Below are 12917 nucleotides of genomic sequence, written 5' to 3' on the forward strand. Positions count from 1 at the left end.
ACACTTCATGCTGGCACCTACGATTAGTGTAACCATCTTGATTCATGAATGCAAACATCCTACTGCCCAGCAGAAAGATTGAGCTCTTTCATTTAAGCACTGTTCCTTACCAGCAATTAAAATACAAAATCCTAACTAATCTTCCAGATAGTATATCCTATCTTTCTGACTCTGAGGGGCATATTCCCTGTTCCATTTCGTGATCTTGCTCTTTCATATTGCTCTGTAGTCTAAATAGTTGTTCCCATACTTTGGCATCATTGGTAATTTGTTTTAAATCATATATCTTTTCCAGATTAAATCATAACCTGAGCCGGGAGTTATGTTCCATCATTTTGCATCTTCATACTTCAATATATGAAAATTGAAAGGATTATAGGATTGAGTCACTAATGAGGCCTTTTCTTCTTTCTTAAAGATACTTCAGGGGGTTATAGGTTCCTATAGTGGGAATCTCTTATGAAAATTACCTGTAGTTCCCAACCTCTGAGGGAACAATTATAGGAGTAAGACACCCCATCATCTTTTTGCCTTCCCCACAGATTTGAGAATATATTGTGCTATTTATTCTGTTAACATCAAGCTGGGGAATTCTATCAGGTTGTAGGCTGGGAATATTGACCCAGGAGTGGGGATCCACTCTAATTACTACCTTCTTAGAACAAGAATTGAAGATAATTACTTATCTCATTTTCAATTAAAAACCTTAGTTCTCTCTAGTCCTATAATACCGTAAGGCCTCATATGGGGCCAGTCGAATCTAATTGTTAACTGCTCCCCTCCTCTATCCATCTGCATTTATACTAAATGATATGCTTATCAAAATGGATAAAAGTTTAATTTCATGTTCCTTTATTATCGTGTATGGAAGTATTGTGATTTACCTTCACTAAATAGTGGAACAGCAGGTTCTTAAGACTTTTCTTCATTTTGGAAGATTGATATTTGCAGTTTCCTCTTTTTTTATTTTAAATTACCTTTTCTTAATTTCATGGAAAGAGTTATGCTTTCCTCTAGAGCAGAGATATCACCTTTTTTAATTTTAATATCCTCAAGTTCTCGGGGGGTGGGAGAAATCTGTAGAACCTTGAAAGTCTGTTCTGGGAAATAATGTTGGCTGTACTATACTGGGAAATCTGAGATCCATGAAAACCAGTTATTAGAGAGAAATGAGATGATACTGTTTCTCAGCATTTGAGATCAAGAACCTCACATTGAAGTAGGCATTGTCCCTGATTTCCCATAGCTGTCATAACTTTCCCATAACTGTCATAATTTATATTAAAATATAAAATTTAAAACCCTACAGTTCATACAAAACACTCAGTAGTAAGAGTGACAGAGGAAGTGACAAAGCTGGAATTTGTCAGAATGAACAATAAATAAATAAAATATGCTGAAGAAACTTGCTCCAAGCACAGTTGGTTGCCTGTCCGACATTAATTCACCTCCCCAATTCAAACCACATCAACTTTTTCCTTTCTCCAGTTACCTACTTTTCTCTGTAGTCATATACTTAAAGGAACTCACTCCAATTTCAGGTTTTAGGGGTAGTGTTAGTTGGTCTAAAATAAACATGTTAGTCTTAATACTTTTGCCAATGAAGCCGTTGAAGTCAATGAAGCATGGCCATGTGACATATGTCTGGCTAATGAGCCAGGCAGCTGTGAGGAAAATTATTTTCCTCCTAAAAGTTGCCCATGAAACAGTGGCGCCATTTTTTTGGCTTCTGGTCATTATTCTAGCTGGATATGCCATCCAGACCTGGTGCAACCATTTTGAACCCTGACAGGAGCCAGTTATAACAGAATCCAAGGCACAGAAGGATCCAAAGCTGGGCCCTGACTATACAATGCCTTGGGGCTTTTATGCTACAAAAAAGTAATTCATAATCTTACTGTTTAAGAAAATCAGGATTTTCTGTTATTTGAAGATATAATCATTCTGATAAAAAAAATTCTATATTTCTTTTCTTTTTTTTTTTTCTGGAGAGTCTAAAAACAAGACTTTAAACAGTGTATTGAGCCCTCCCTTGGGATCTTAGGTCTTGTAGAAAGCTATGAGGAAAAGTAATGAAGGAGGCAGAATTAGGTTATATTTGCATAAGTATAGCAAAACAGATAACCAAAATATTTAGTTTAAAATGTTCTCACAATTCCAAAATAGTGGCTTTAAAACACAGCAACAAAAATTCCACTTTTCCCCCCTGATGTTCATAACTTCTGGTCAAAGACCCTGAGAATGTGGAATGACCATGGGAATAGGGAGTGATGGAATCTTCCAGTCCCCACTGCCCACTGCCATATATGTGCGTATTGCGTTCCAGCATGGAGAATCAGGAAGCCTAGCTATGCATACTACAAGGGTAAGCAGAACTTAGATATTTCATTTTTCCCTTTTGCTATGGTGTCACTCATACAGGGAGACTGGCACTGAGCAAACTCCCTTCAGACCTCATGTGAAGAAAGGAGATCTGCACCACTTTACCTTAAAGCACAGAGCACAGAGAACTTGGTGCAATTCCACATCTAGTTTTGCAAATCTGCTGGCACGCAAAGCCTTAGTAATGGATTTGGATGTGTCCTAGAGTTTATTGTGCCAATATCAATTGAATTAAGACTTCAAACCTTTTCAGGGAACTTCCCATCCTTCATTTCAAATGAATGCACAGACTGCTTTCAGCTACTGAAGTGCTGGCCCTGAAATGAAAAATGAATACCTCTCAGCTAAGGTGGATTGCAAAAACCCACAACATCAGATTTTGATCAGGATCCAAACTAAAAAAAAAATTTTTTTTAGTGTAAACAATGATTTCCACTCTTTCAAGAATCTGACAGCAGGATGTAGTGAAAGAGCACTGAATTAGGGCAAGGGTCTTGGATTCGAGACTTTTGCTTTTTCCCTGTCTCTTTATTCCTGTGTAATTAGGCAAACAGTTTTACCTCTATGGAATTCAGTTTTTTTTATTTTTAAAAAAATGTGCTATTTTTTAATGTTTTGGCCACACAGTGCAGCATGCAGGATCTTAGTTCCCCAACCAGGGATCAAATCCCCACCCTCTGCAGTGGCAGCTGAGTCTTAAACACTCGACTTCCAAGGAAGTTGTTCAGTTTCTTAATTTTTAAAATGATAATAATTGGTTTTGTCAAACAGTTTCTAAAATGATTGCCATAAAATTCAGTATGATAAACCCCAAAATATTATACAAATACAGAGTACCATTATTTTTATTCCATCTCTTATTTGTGAGGAGATTTAAGGACATGTCCAAATTGATTACATTCCAAAGGGCCGAGATGTCAAACCTTGGAGTGAAGATAACCAGGCCTCTGTAGGAATCCCCAGGCATATATTTCCTAAGCATCATTATATTCATGACCTTTATTTTTCTTTTTACAGCTAAAATGGTGTTAATTTATCAAAAGTCTAATAGGTTCTTATTATGTCTTGATCCACTTCTAGGATACAAAGACACATACGAGGCTTACAATCCAGTAGGGGAAAGAACTCAGTTAGAAAATATAAATATAAGGCTGTAAGTGGAAACTTATGACAGCTATGGGAAATCAGGGACAATGCCTGCTTTGATTTGAGGTTCTTGGTCTCAAATGCTGAGAAACAGTATCATCTCATTTCTCTCTAATAACTGGTTTTCATGGATCTTCTCAGGTTTCCCAGTATAGTATAGCCAACGTGAATTCCCAGAACAGACATCCAGGGTTCTACAGATTTCTCCCACTCCCCGAGAAGATTTTTAAAACAGATGCAGGAGGAAGCTCACCAAATGATTAATTTTCATTTCAGCTTTCATTATGTTGATAGCATTTTTGAGGGCAAGGGACACACCAGAGCCCTCTGAATGCCAAAAGGAGAATGAGGTTGCTGGCTAAGGGTATGCTGTATAGGCCAGGAGGTCATGGATGAGCTCCATCTCTTTCCCCCTGAGAATTCTGCAGATAGCATGTTTTATGGGAGTCTTTAGTTGGAAGAGAAGCTGAGACAAGGAGAAGGTACCTTATTTGCAAAATTTCTAATCATAGGAATAGGTGAAAGAAAAGAGGTAATAGAATTAAGAATCTTGATTTATAGCTTGCTGAATAACCACTTATAGTTTAAAAACAATTACTCTCAATATGTCATTTAATGATTAGTAGACTTAGAATCAAAGCAGAAGTAATAGAGGGCTTCTTTTTACTATCCATTCCTGGAGTCTCCACTAACATGTCGCTTTGGAGTTGAAAGTAAATCCACAGATACATATCCCATCTGAGCCACTGATAACATCATTAGGACAAACCTATGCTATAATCTTGGAGGTTTATCCACCTTCTGGACCTGAGATCAGGAAATGAATATTAGATCTTAAAAACTGAACTTGAGAAAAAATTAATCAAGCATTTTGGAGATCTCATAAAGTTTAATCATAGAATATATAATGAATGAACTTTTATAGATTATATGACTAGTGATGCTAAACTAACCTCCTGTGGGACTCAGGCTCTTCCTTCCCACACTGGTATCTCTCCCTCTGGGTCTCAGCCCTTATCCTTAGGGCAACAATAGGAGGAAAGGAACCATGTGTCTTGGAAACAGTGATAGCTCTTTCCTCTATGGTATTCAGGTTACTACTGCTGCATAATCAGTTATCCCCAAATTTAGCAGCTTCAAGTGATTGCTTTATTTGGCTCACAATTTTGTGAGACAGGAATTTGTCAGCTCTTAGTGGAGCGGTTCTTGCTGGGGGTTTCTCATGAAATTGCAATCAGATGTTGGTGATGACTGTAGTCACTTGAAGCCTCAACGGGATTTCCTGTCCAAGATGGTGCACTCATATGGCTGGCAATGGAAACAGACTGCTGTCTGGAGCTCAAGTGGGCTGTTAGCAGAGAATGTCTCCCTGGAACTCTCCAGAACCACAGTCTCAGGATCACTGTATTCTTACATAGCATCTCAAGGCTGTAAAAAGTGAGTGTTCCATCTAAAAAAATAAAACCCACATGGCCTTTTGTAACCTATCGCCCCAAATCACACATTGCTTCTGCCATAATCTGTTGGTTACAGAGAAGGAGAAAGTTCACTCAGATTCAAGGGAGGGGACTTAGACCCCATCTCTTGAGGAGGGAGTAGCAAGACTCTAGAAGAATATATGGGAAAGAAAAGACTGATGTGGCCACCTTTGGAAAATACAAAGTGGTAAAACACTGCTCTGTGTGAATTTCAAGACTGCTATTTCTGCTGCTGAATGTTCTATGATATTCCCAATGTTGCTTTAGCTCATTTTAAAGATTTTTCTGGTTCTTCTGATGTTTCTTTTTCCTCCTTTTTTGGTTATGTCTAAAAGAATCACTTAGCGGAATCCAATTTGCTAGTTTCAGATATGGGTTAGTCTCCATGTGGAGCTGTATTATTCACTTGTAGCAGATACACAGGTTGCTAGAAATATTTGCTCCCTTCACTTCCCCACTCTCCAACAGGTGGCCTGCTTGTCTTCACCTGTGACTTACCTCACTTACCTTAGATCAGGTCTGGGAAGGAATTCTGAAGGCTCCATACATTGCAGATCTCCTGACTCACCAACATGCACCAACATGCCTTTGGTTCCACTTGTCTGTCACTCAGCCTCTGTCTAGATGCAGAAATGCTGTACTTCAGACTGACCCATGATTTAGTCTCTGGAGTCTGCACTCATATTTTTGAACCTAAACTTCCAGGGTTGTGCACCAGTGGGCCTCCTTGCACATCTAGGACCCACCAGCTTCTCCCTCCCTTAATAACATCCTTGAACTTGACCTCTGGTCTCTGTCCCTACCTTGTGAAACTCTAGTCCTAGACGGATTATTTTAGAAATGGGAATAGGAAGCCTGTCTGTTCATAGGTCTTTCAGCAGACATTTTGAGAATGAATGTTATCTTAATCTGATTGCTTTGTGATAGCAAAGTATTTTGGATTCTCATGGTTCTCGAGACAGTATGACATGCCAGTTAAGAACTTAGTATTACCAAATTAGACAATCTAAGAATTGAAAATGGGCATGTTACTCCCTGGGTCTCAGTTTTATTGTCTTTAAAATGCACACAGCATTAGAATCTACAAATTAGACTTGTTATAAAAAAATAAATGAGATAATCAAGATCTATCACTTGTTCTAGTAACTGTACTTAGTGAATATTCAAATATGTCTGCTGCTATGATTATCAGCATCAAGTAGGAGTTTTAGTTTTTAGTTTTGTATATCCAACACCTGCAACAATACCTCTTGTATAGTAAACACTCAACATTAAATTAATAAGTCTATGTCTGTTGAATCTCTACAATGGATAAATTGAAAGAAAAGTCATGTTTTCCTAAGAACTGAAGTTATTCTGATGACACATCTAGATATAAAAAATGTTGTTAAATGTTATTTCCCCAAGATTGGTGTCATTGAGGTGACCGGGAACATGTGCTATGTGGTTGATGAGGTTGAAAGGAAGAAGGTAGATTCAACAATGGTGGAAAGAAGTCCAGCCAGAGTCCAGGAGTTCCTGAAATCCATATATGGCAGAGGGCACCTGGTCAACTGTACAACATCACCGAAGTTCAATAATTCCACAGGGCATGGCATGAGGAAGTAACAAATGGGAGTGAGCATTCAGGAAGCCTGTTCAGGACCTAAACACAATCAAGGACAAGATTCTGGAAAATCCCTGAAAAGCCAGATAAGGCCTTAGTTCAACAGATTCCATCTTAGTCTAAATATTTAGATTTAAGATTATATGGCATTGGCCCTGAACTGCCAGGACAGCTTGGAATTTAGACTGAAGAATAAGGCTGACAGGTAAATGCTAGGTCAGAACTGGGCTAGTAGAAAGGTAGAGATGCTAAGGCCTCAGAATATTGGACTTGAGTTCAATAAATGTCCCCAGATCAAACTCAAGACTGATTTTAGATCCTGGGGCAGAACTGAGTCTGCAGAGAGAGCCACGTGACCCCAGATGCAAGGAAAGAAAAAGTTGTGTTTTTGGATGAGATTTTTCTTTCGTTTCACATCTGCTGCAAATCTCTGTAAGAACAGCATTTCAAACATTCTCTAAATGACAGAATGAATGAAGGTAAAAGTCAGGAATCATTTACGTTTGCATTGGTTTGTGGTGGTCCATTCTGTACATTCTCACAGCAACCTTCAGGTGTTTCTCTCTGTCTCCATCTCCTTTTCCCTCTCCTTCTCTTGCTTTTTTGTATAGAATTGATAATTCACATGCCATCCTATACATTTATTCAAAATATACAATTCAATGATTTTTAGTAAACTCACAGAGTTGTGCTGCCATCACCACAATAAATTCTAGAGTATTTCCATCACTCCCCAGATAAACCCCATACCCAATTAGCAATCACTCCCCATTCCCAACAACCTCTCCCCACCACCAGCCTCTGACAATCACTAATCTACATTGTGTTTCTATGTATTTGTACATGTTGGACAATTAACATAGATCAAATCATACAATGAATGATCTTTTTTGACTAGCTTCCTTTCACTTAACATGTTTTCAAGTTTAATTTATGTTGTAACATGAATCAAGATTTCTTTCCTTTTTATGGCTAAATCACATTCTATTATATAAATCTACTACATTATATTTATCCATTCAACAACTGATGGGCATTTGGATTATTTCTACTTTTGAATTTTTATGAATAATGCTACTGTGAATATTTGTATACAAGATTTTAAGTGGATGTATGTTTTCAATTTTCTTTGGTATATATATATATATATTCATATATGTATGGAGTATAATAGAAACCACCTTTTAAAATTCTTATTAAACAAACTAAGGTCATTTATTGATAAAATTATTTTAGTACATATTTGATAACTGCCTCTTCAACCCTAGGTATTCTCTTTTAGTCCTTGAGTACAAAAAGAAAATTGAGTACATGCCATCACAGAACTTACAATTCTCCACAAAGCTTTAAGTCCTTGAGACTAAGAACTGTGATTATTTTATTCCCTTTCCAATCTGCAATGTATCCACAATTTATGTATCCACAATTTATGCAAAAAACTTGAATCAAAACAATGTTTAAATAGAATCTGGTTCATCTCTTACCTACATAATTGTAGAAACTCCAGTCCCTTTCAAATGCCTCTTATTTATTAAGGAAGTTCCTATTTTATGTGTGTTCCTAAATGAAACTCTCCTGCCTCCCATGAAGCATCTGCTATCCTCCCCTCCATCTTGGAATGTGAACTTGATGGAACCCAGGATCCCAAACTGTTCTCCTGATGCTGAAAACAGACATGGCTTCCTGCCCAGGTCTCTGAGGACCTCTCCTGATTCCCCTCTGATATGTTTGCACTTCCCTTACCTCTTTTCTTCTGAAGGCCAACTTAGTCTCAGCCATCTCTTCTAGCAGGAAAAACATCCTCCACTCCACTGAGGTTACACACTATAAGCACCATATTCTATTTCTGAGTACCCATGACCAGCCTTTATTCTCAACAGCTCATAGAGATGTTTCTGGTCCTGGAATTTTATTGCTGTTTCCTTCTTTTCCTTTGAACACAGAATTGCTAAGTCACGGAGGTCCAGTTTGTAGGGCAACCTGATCACCATTCACCAGGCTACTTAAAAGTTTTCTTTCTTGTCTGAGGACAGCCAATTATAAAATCAGTTTTGTGCACCTTGAATCTCTGTCTTCTTACAATGAATTCCTCTGCTTGTTGGTCTTTAGCTGCTCACAAAGACAGCACCTGGAAGGTCCTTCTTGCAGAGTCTATACATATCAGCAAAAGAGCTGAATTATGAAGATGAACAGCAAAAAGTCTTAAACTTTGTTCCTGTTGCAGCTGCATCTACTGTAAAATGTGATTTGACAACATTTTGCTCAGTGTGTCTTCTGAGCACCTTCATGAGAGTCTGTTTCAATTATGGCTTATATTTATGATTTTGGAAATAGATTTAAGAGTAGGCCAATAGTTCAGGTAATTTCAGTATGACCTGGCAGCACTCTCAATTCAGTGATTTAATTTGTATCTTGTGCAAGTCAGTAAAATGCTCTGAAATTCAAGCTCTTCTTTCATAAGAAGGGGATTATTTACCATCTAGAGTGATAATAATAATAGCTAATGTTTATTGTGTGCTTCTGGGAAGAAGGCAGAATTTAACATCCTTTGTATTGAGTTGGCCAAAAAGTTCATTCTGGTTTTCCTATACAATGTTACAGAAAGACCTGAATGAAATTTTTGGTCACCCCAATATCTATCAGCTCAATGACTCTTCACACCAAATTCATGAAATAATTGCTATTATTGTAGGATAAAGTCATACTAAATAATATTGTTGTTGTTTAGTCACTAAGTTATGTATAACTCTTTTGCAAACCCATGGACAGGAGCTTGTCAGGCTCTTCTGTCCACGGGATTTTTCAGGCAAGAATACTGGAATGGGTTGCCTTTTCCTCCTCCAGGGCATCTTCCCAACTCAAGAAGTGAATCCATGTCTCCTACATTGCAGACAGATTCTTTATTGCTGAGCCACCAGGAAAGCCTCTAGATCATATAGTTGGATTGTAAAAGAATCATGCTTATTACTTTTAAAATAAGGCATAGACAGAATTCAGTCTTCATGAAATTCTCTATGTGATTTTGTAAATCATCAATTATATGGGTAAGACATGCTTTCACTAAAAAAAAAAAGTATATATCTGTTTAGCAAACTGGCCCCTTTCATGAATAATCTGTTCCATGTATATTCAGGTCCCACAGATTATTTTGACTTCTATTCAGATCCACACTTTTCACTTTTACTCCACGTTTGAATTCTGGTTCAGGAGACAGATGTCAGAGCAAAGAGTTCTGAGAGTAGCTGAGAACACCACAGTCTGTTAAGGCAGACTGCACTCTTATTTACTTTGAAAAGAGCAAAAACAATAACTCACTAAATCTGGCCCAGAACCACTCATCTTGTCTCACTTTCCCACCCAAAACTGGACCAATGTGTCTGCTGTGAAGGAAGGTAAGAGAGTACATGGAAATAGCGTAAGCCTTTTTCCAGGGGATGTCTTCTTTCTGTTCTTTGCCATGACATTTCTGCAACAAGCCCTAACCTTTTCTTTTCTTTTTGTACAGTTACTTGCATCATTTTCTTCTTGATAGTAAAAAGAGAATCACTTGGTTAGTCATCAACTTGTTCTTATCTGCTTGACTGCATGCCTTGCTAGCTATTCTAAGATATTTGGCCAGGAATTCAGTTTTGATTAATGAATTCTGTTCTATGGTTGAAGGAAAGATTAACTAATTTGGTAAGAATTATCAGCAGAACATGTTTGGGGTTTTTTAGAGGGAGAGGGGGGTCAGAAGAATTGTTGATAATCATAAATTTTTTCATTAAAATTCTAGTTCATTAAGTAATCAGCATGGGGGTGTCTGATTGGCTGATTAGATGCAGAGGCAAATCATTTGTTGCTTTTTTAGGGAAATTTCCATCAAAGTGGTTCCACCTAGAGAATTTAAATTAATGTATTATTTTAAATCCATGTATATTTATTTCAAATTGAGTTTTCCTGTAGAACAAAGGAGTTGCTTTTCCACCCAGAACTCTCATAGCTTCCAAGGTGGTGATAGGATTGAAAAAACTTTCTCTGGGCCTCTCTCTCTTTCTCTGGGCCTCTCTCTCTCTTCCTTTCTCTCTCCATCTCCCTTCCCCTACTTCCCTTTCTCTCATTCTCTCTCTCACCTGCCAACTAAATTCCTGCATCATAAAGTTCCAGTTTTACCTCCACAAGTTGATTTAGGAAAACCTAGAGTGGGAGAAAACTGTGGAATTATGGATCTGAGAGGAAGTCAAATAGTGTTAATATTACTTAAAATGCTGTCTCTCATTTTTCCTATGACTGTATCTTTTGAATTCAATTATAGTGATTCAATCCATACATAGTTCAGTGAAGGAGCCACATTTGAGCTCAGGCTTCAAAATTAAGAAGGGTTAACCAATGTGGTTCAGACACTCCTTGGAAGGGCCTTGGTTACAACCTTGAGCATTCATGATGCTAATTGAGAAAGGTGGGCTGAGAAACAAAACACATCTCTTTACCCCTGGCTAAGATTTCTTCAAAAGGGTTGCTGAATCACTAAATAAAATAGATAACCAATAAGGACCTACTGTATAGCACAGGGAACTCTGTAATGACCTATATGGCGAGAGAATCTAAAAACAAGTGGATATATGTATAACGCATTCACTTTGCTATACAGCAGAAACTAACAATGTTGTAAAGCAACTATACTCAAGGGAAAAAAGCTACTAAGTCAGACCACACGTGGCTGTTGAGAAGGTTCAGAATCCCCAAGGATGCTCCCTCTTTCTTATTTGCAGATGCCCGAACTAGGATCTCTTCAGAGGCACCCAAGAGCTTCCCACCAAGATTTTGTGTGGAGAGTTGAAAAAAGATGACCATTTGCTAATATCCTGAAGCTATTGGCATCACCCCCCAGGGCCTGAGCCAACACTGCCAGGAAACCACTTGGTACCTCTGCTCCGCTTGGAGCCTGGAGGGTTGTTAATCCTCCCAGACCTCACACCCCTGTTTATTTTCAGTGCCTGCCTGATTTTCAAGTCCCTTTGACCATCTCCCCTCTCCCCTACTCTCAGTCCCAAACTTGACTTCTGACTGTTCATTTCTCTCTGTCTTCCTTGGTCATGGCCTCTGCATTCCCCACTCTGTGACCTGAACCCTCACACTGTAAGTCTCTTTGCAAAATGCTTCTGACCCCGTCTTGCCTCAACTGAAATATAACAGTCCCCAAGGCCAGCATTTCTTCCTTTCTTTCTTTTCTTAAGATTTATTTTTATTTATTTATTTGGCTGTGCCGGGTCTTAGTTGCGCCACTCGCGATCTTCAACCTTTGTTGTGGCATGCGTGATTGTTAGTTGCAGCATGTGGGGTCTAGCTCCCTGACCAGGGATTGAACCCAGGCCTCCTGCATTGAGAGTGCAGAGACCTAGCCACTGGACCACTAGGGAAGTCCCCCAGTATTTCTCAAGCAGACCTTTCAATGAAGAGAAGATGTGCTGCTATCTCCTCCTTCCCTCACTGAAGCTTTTACACTAAACCATTATTCCTCTACATGTCAAAAGTTGCCCTTTGGGGTTGATAAAAACTAGCTACTCACTCCTTTAGTGCCTTTTATTCCCCTCCAGTTTGGGCACCTGTACTGCATGTTTGCTTTTAACTTGTCAACTTCTTAACTTCATCTATTATTCTGAGAAAGTTAAATAGCCATTTAGGTGATCTTTCCAATATATTTTCCTCACACTGCCCTTCATTTTTAATTCCCAATCTTCCATTTTCTCTCTGCTTGAACTACCTCTCACACATGACCATGTCATAGTTCTTGAAATCATTTTGAAATATTTCATTTCAGAAATCTTAAATGCTGGCATCCTATTCATGGACCCAAAAACCTCTTACCATTCAGCTCCCTCCATACGTTACTCCCACTGTGCCAAGTTTGACTTGATATAGGCTTGTACCACCTTGACCATTCCATTCTCTGCCAACCAGCCAGCATCTTCCTGGCAAGTCAGACTTGTTAGTCCCTAGAGCTTCTGAAATGGTGCCTCTCCCTAGGAGAACCCCAACCCTACCTCAAATCAATCATCCATCTCTAGAGTCCTAAGAACCAGTTTGCTGAGTACTGCTAGAGAAAAGCCCAGAATCACGTGAAATGGTGCCACCTTGGGCTGTGGTCTCTCTCTTCATCGGGACCTCACACTGCTGAACAGTCATTCACCGGAATCTAATGCCATGCGCCACAAAACTTAGTTCATGCCTTCTCAGTATCCCCCCAGGCCTGATGATTGTGCCTTTCACATCACCATACATTCCCTCCAAAATGAAAATGAAACAATTGAAGTGTCCCCATCATT

The sequence above is a fragment of the Dama dama genome, chromosome 31 (assembly GCF_033118175.1).
Source record: "Dama dama isolate Ldn47 chromosome 31, ASM3311817v1, whole genome shotgun sequence".
NCBI classification, from domain to species: Eukaryota; Metazoa; Chordata; class Mammalia; order Artiodactyla; family Cervidae; genus Dama; species Dama dama.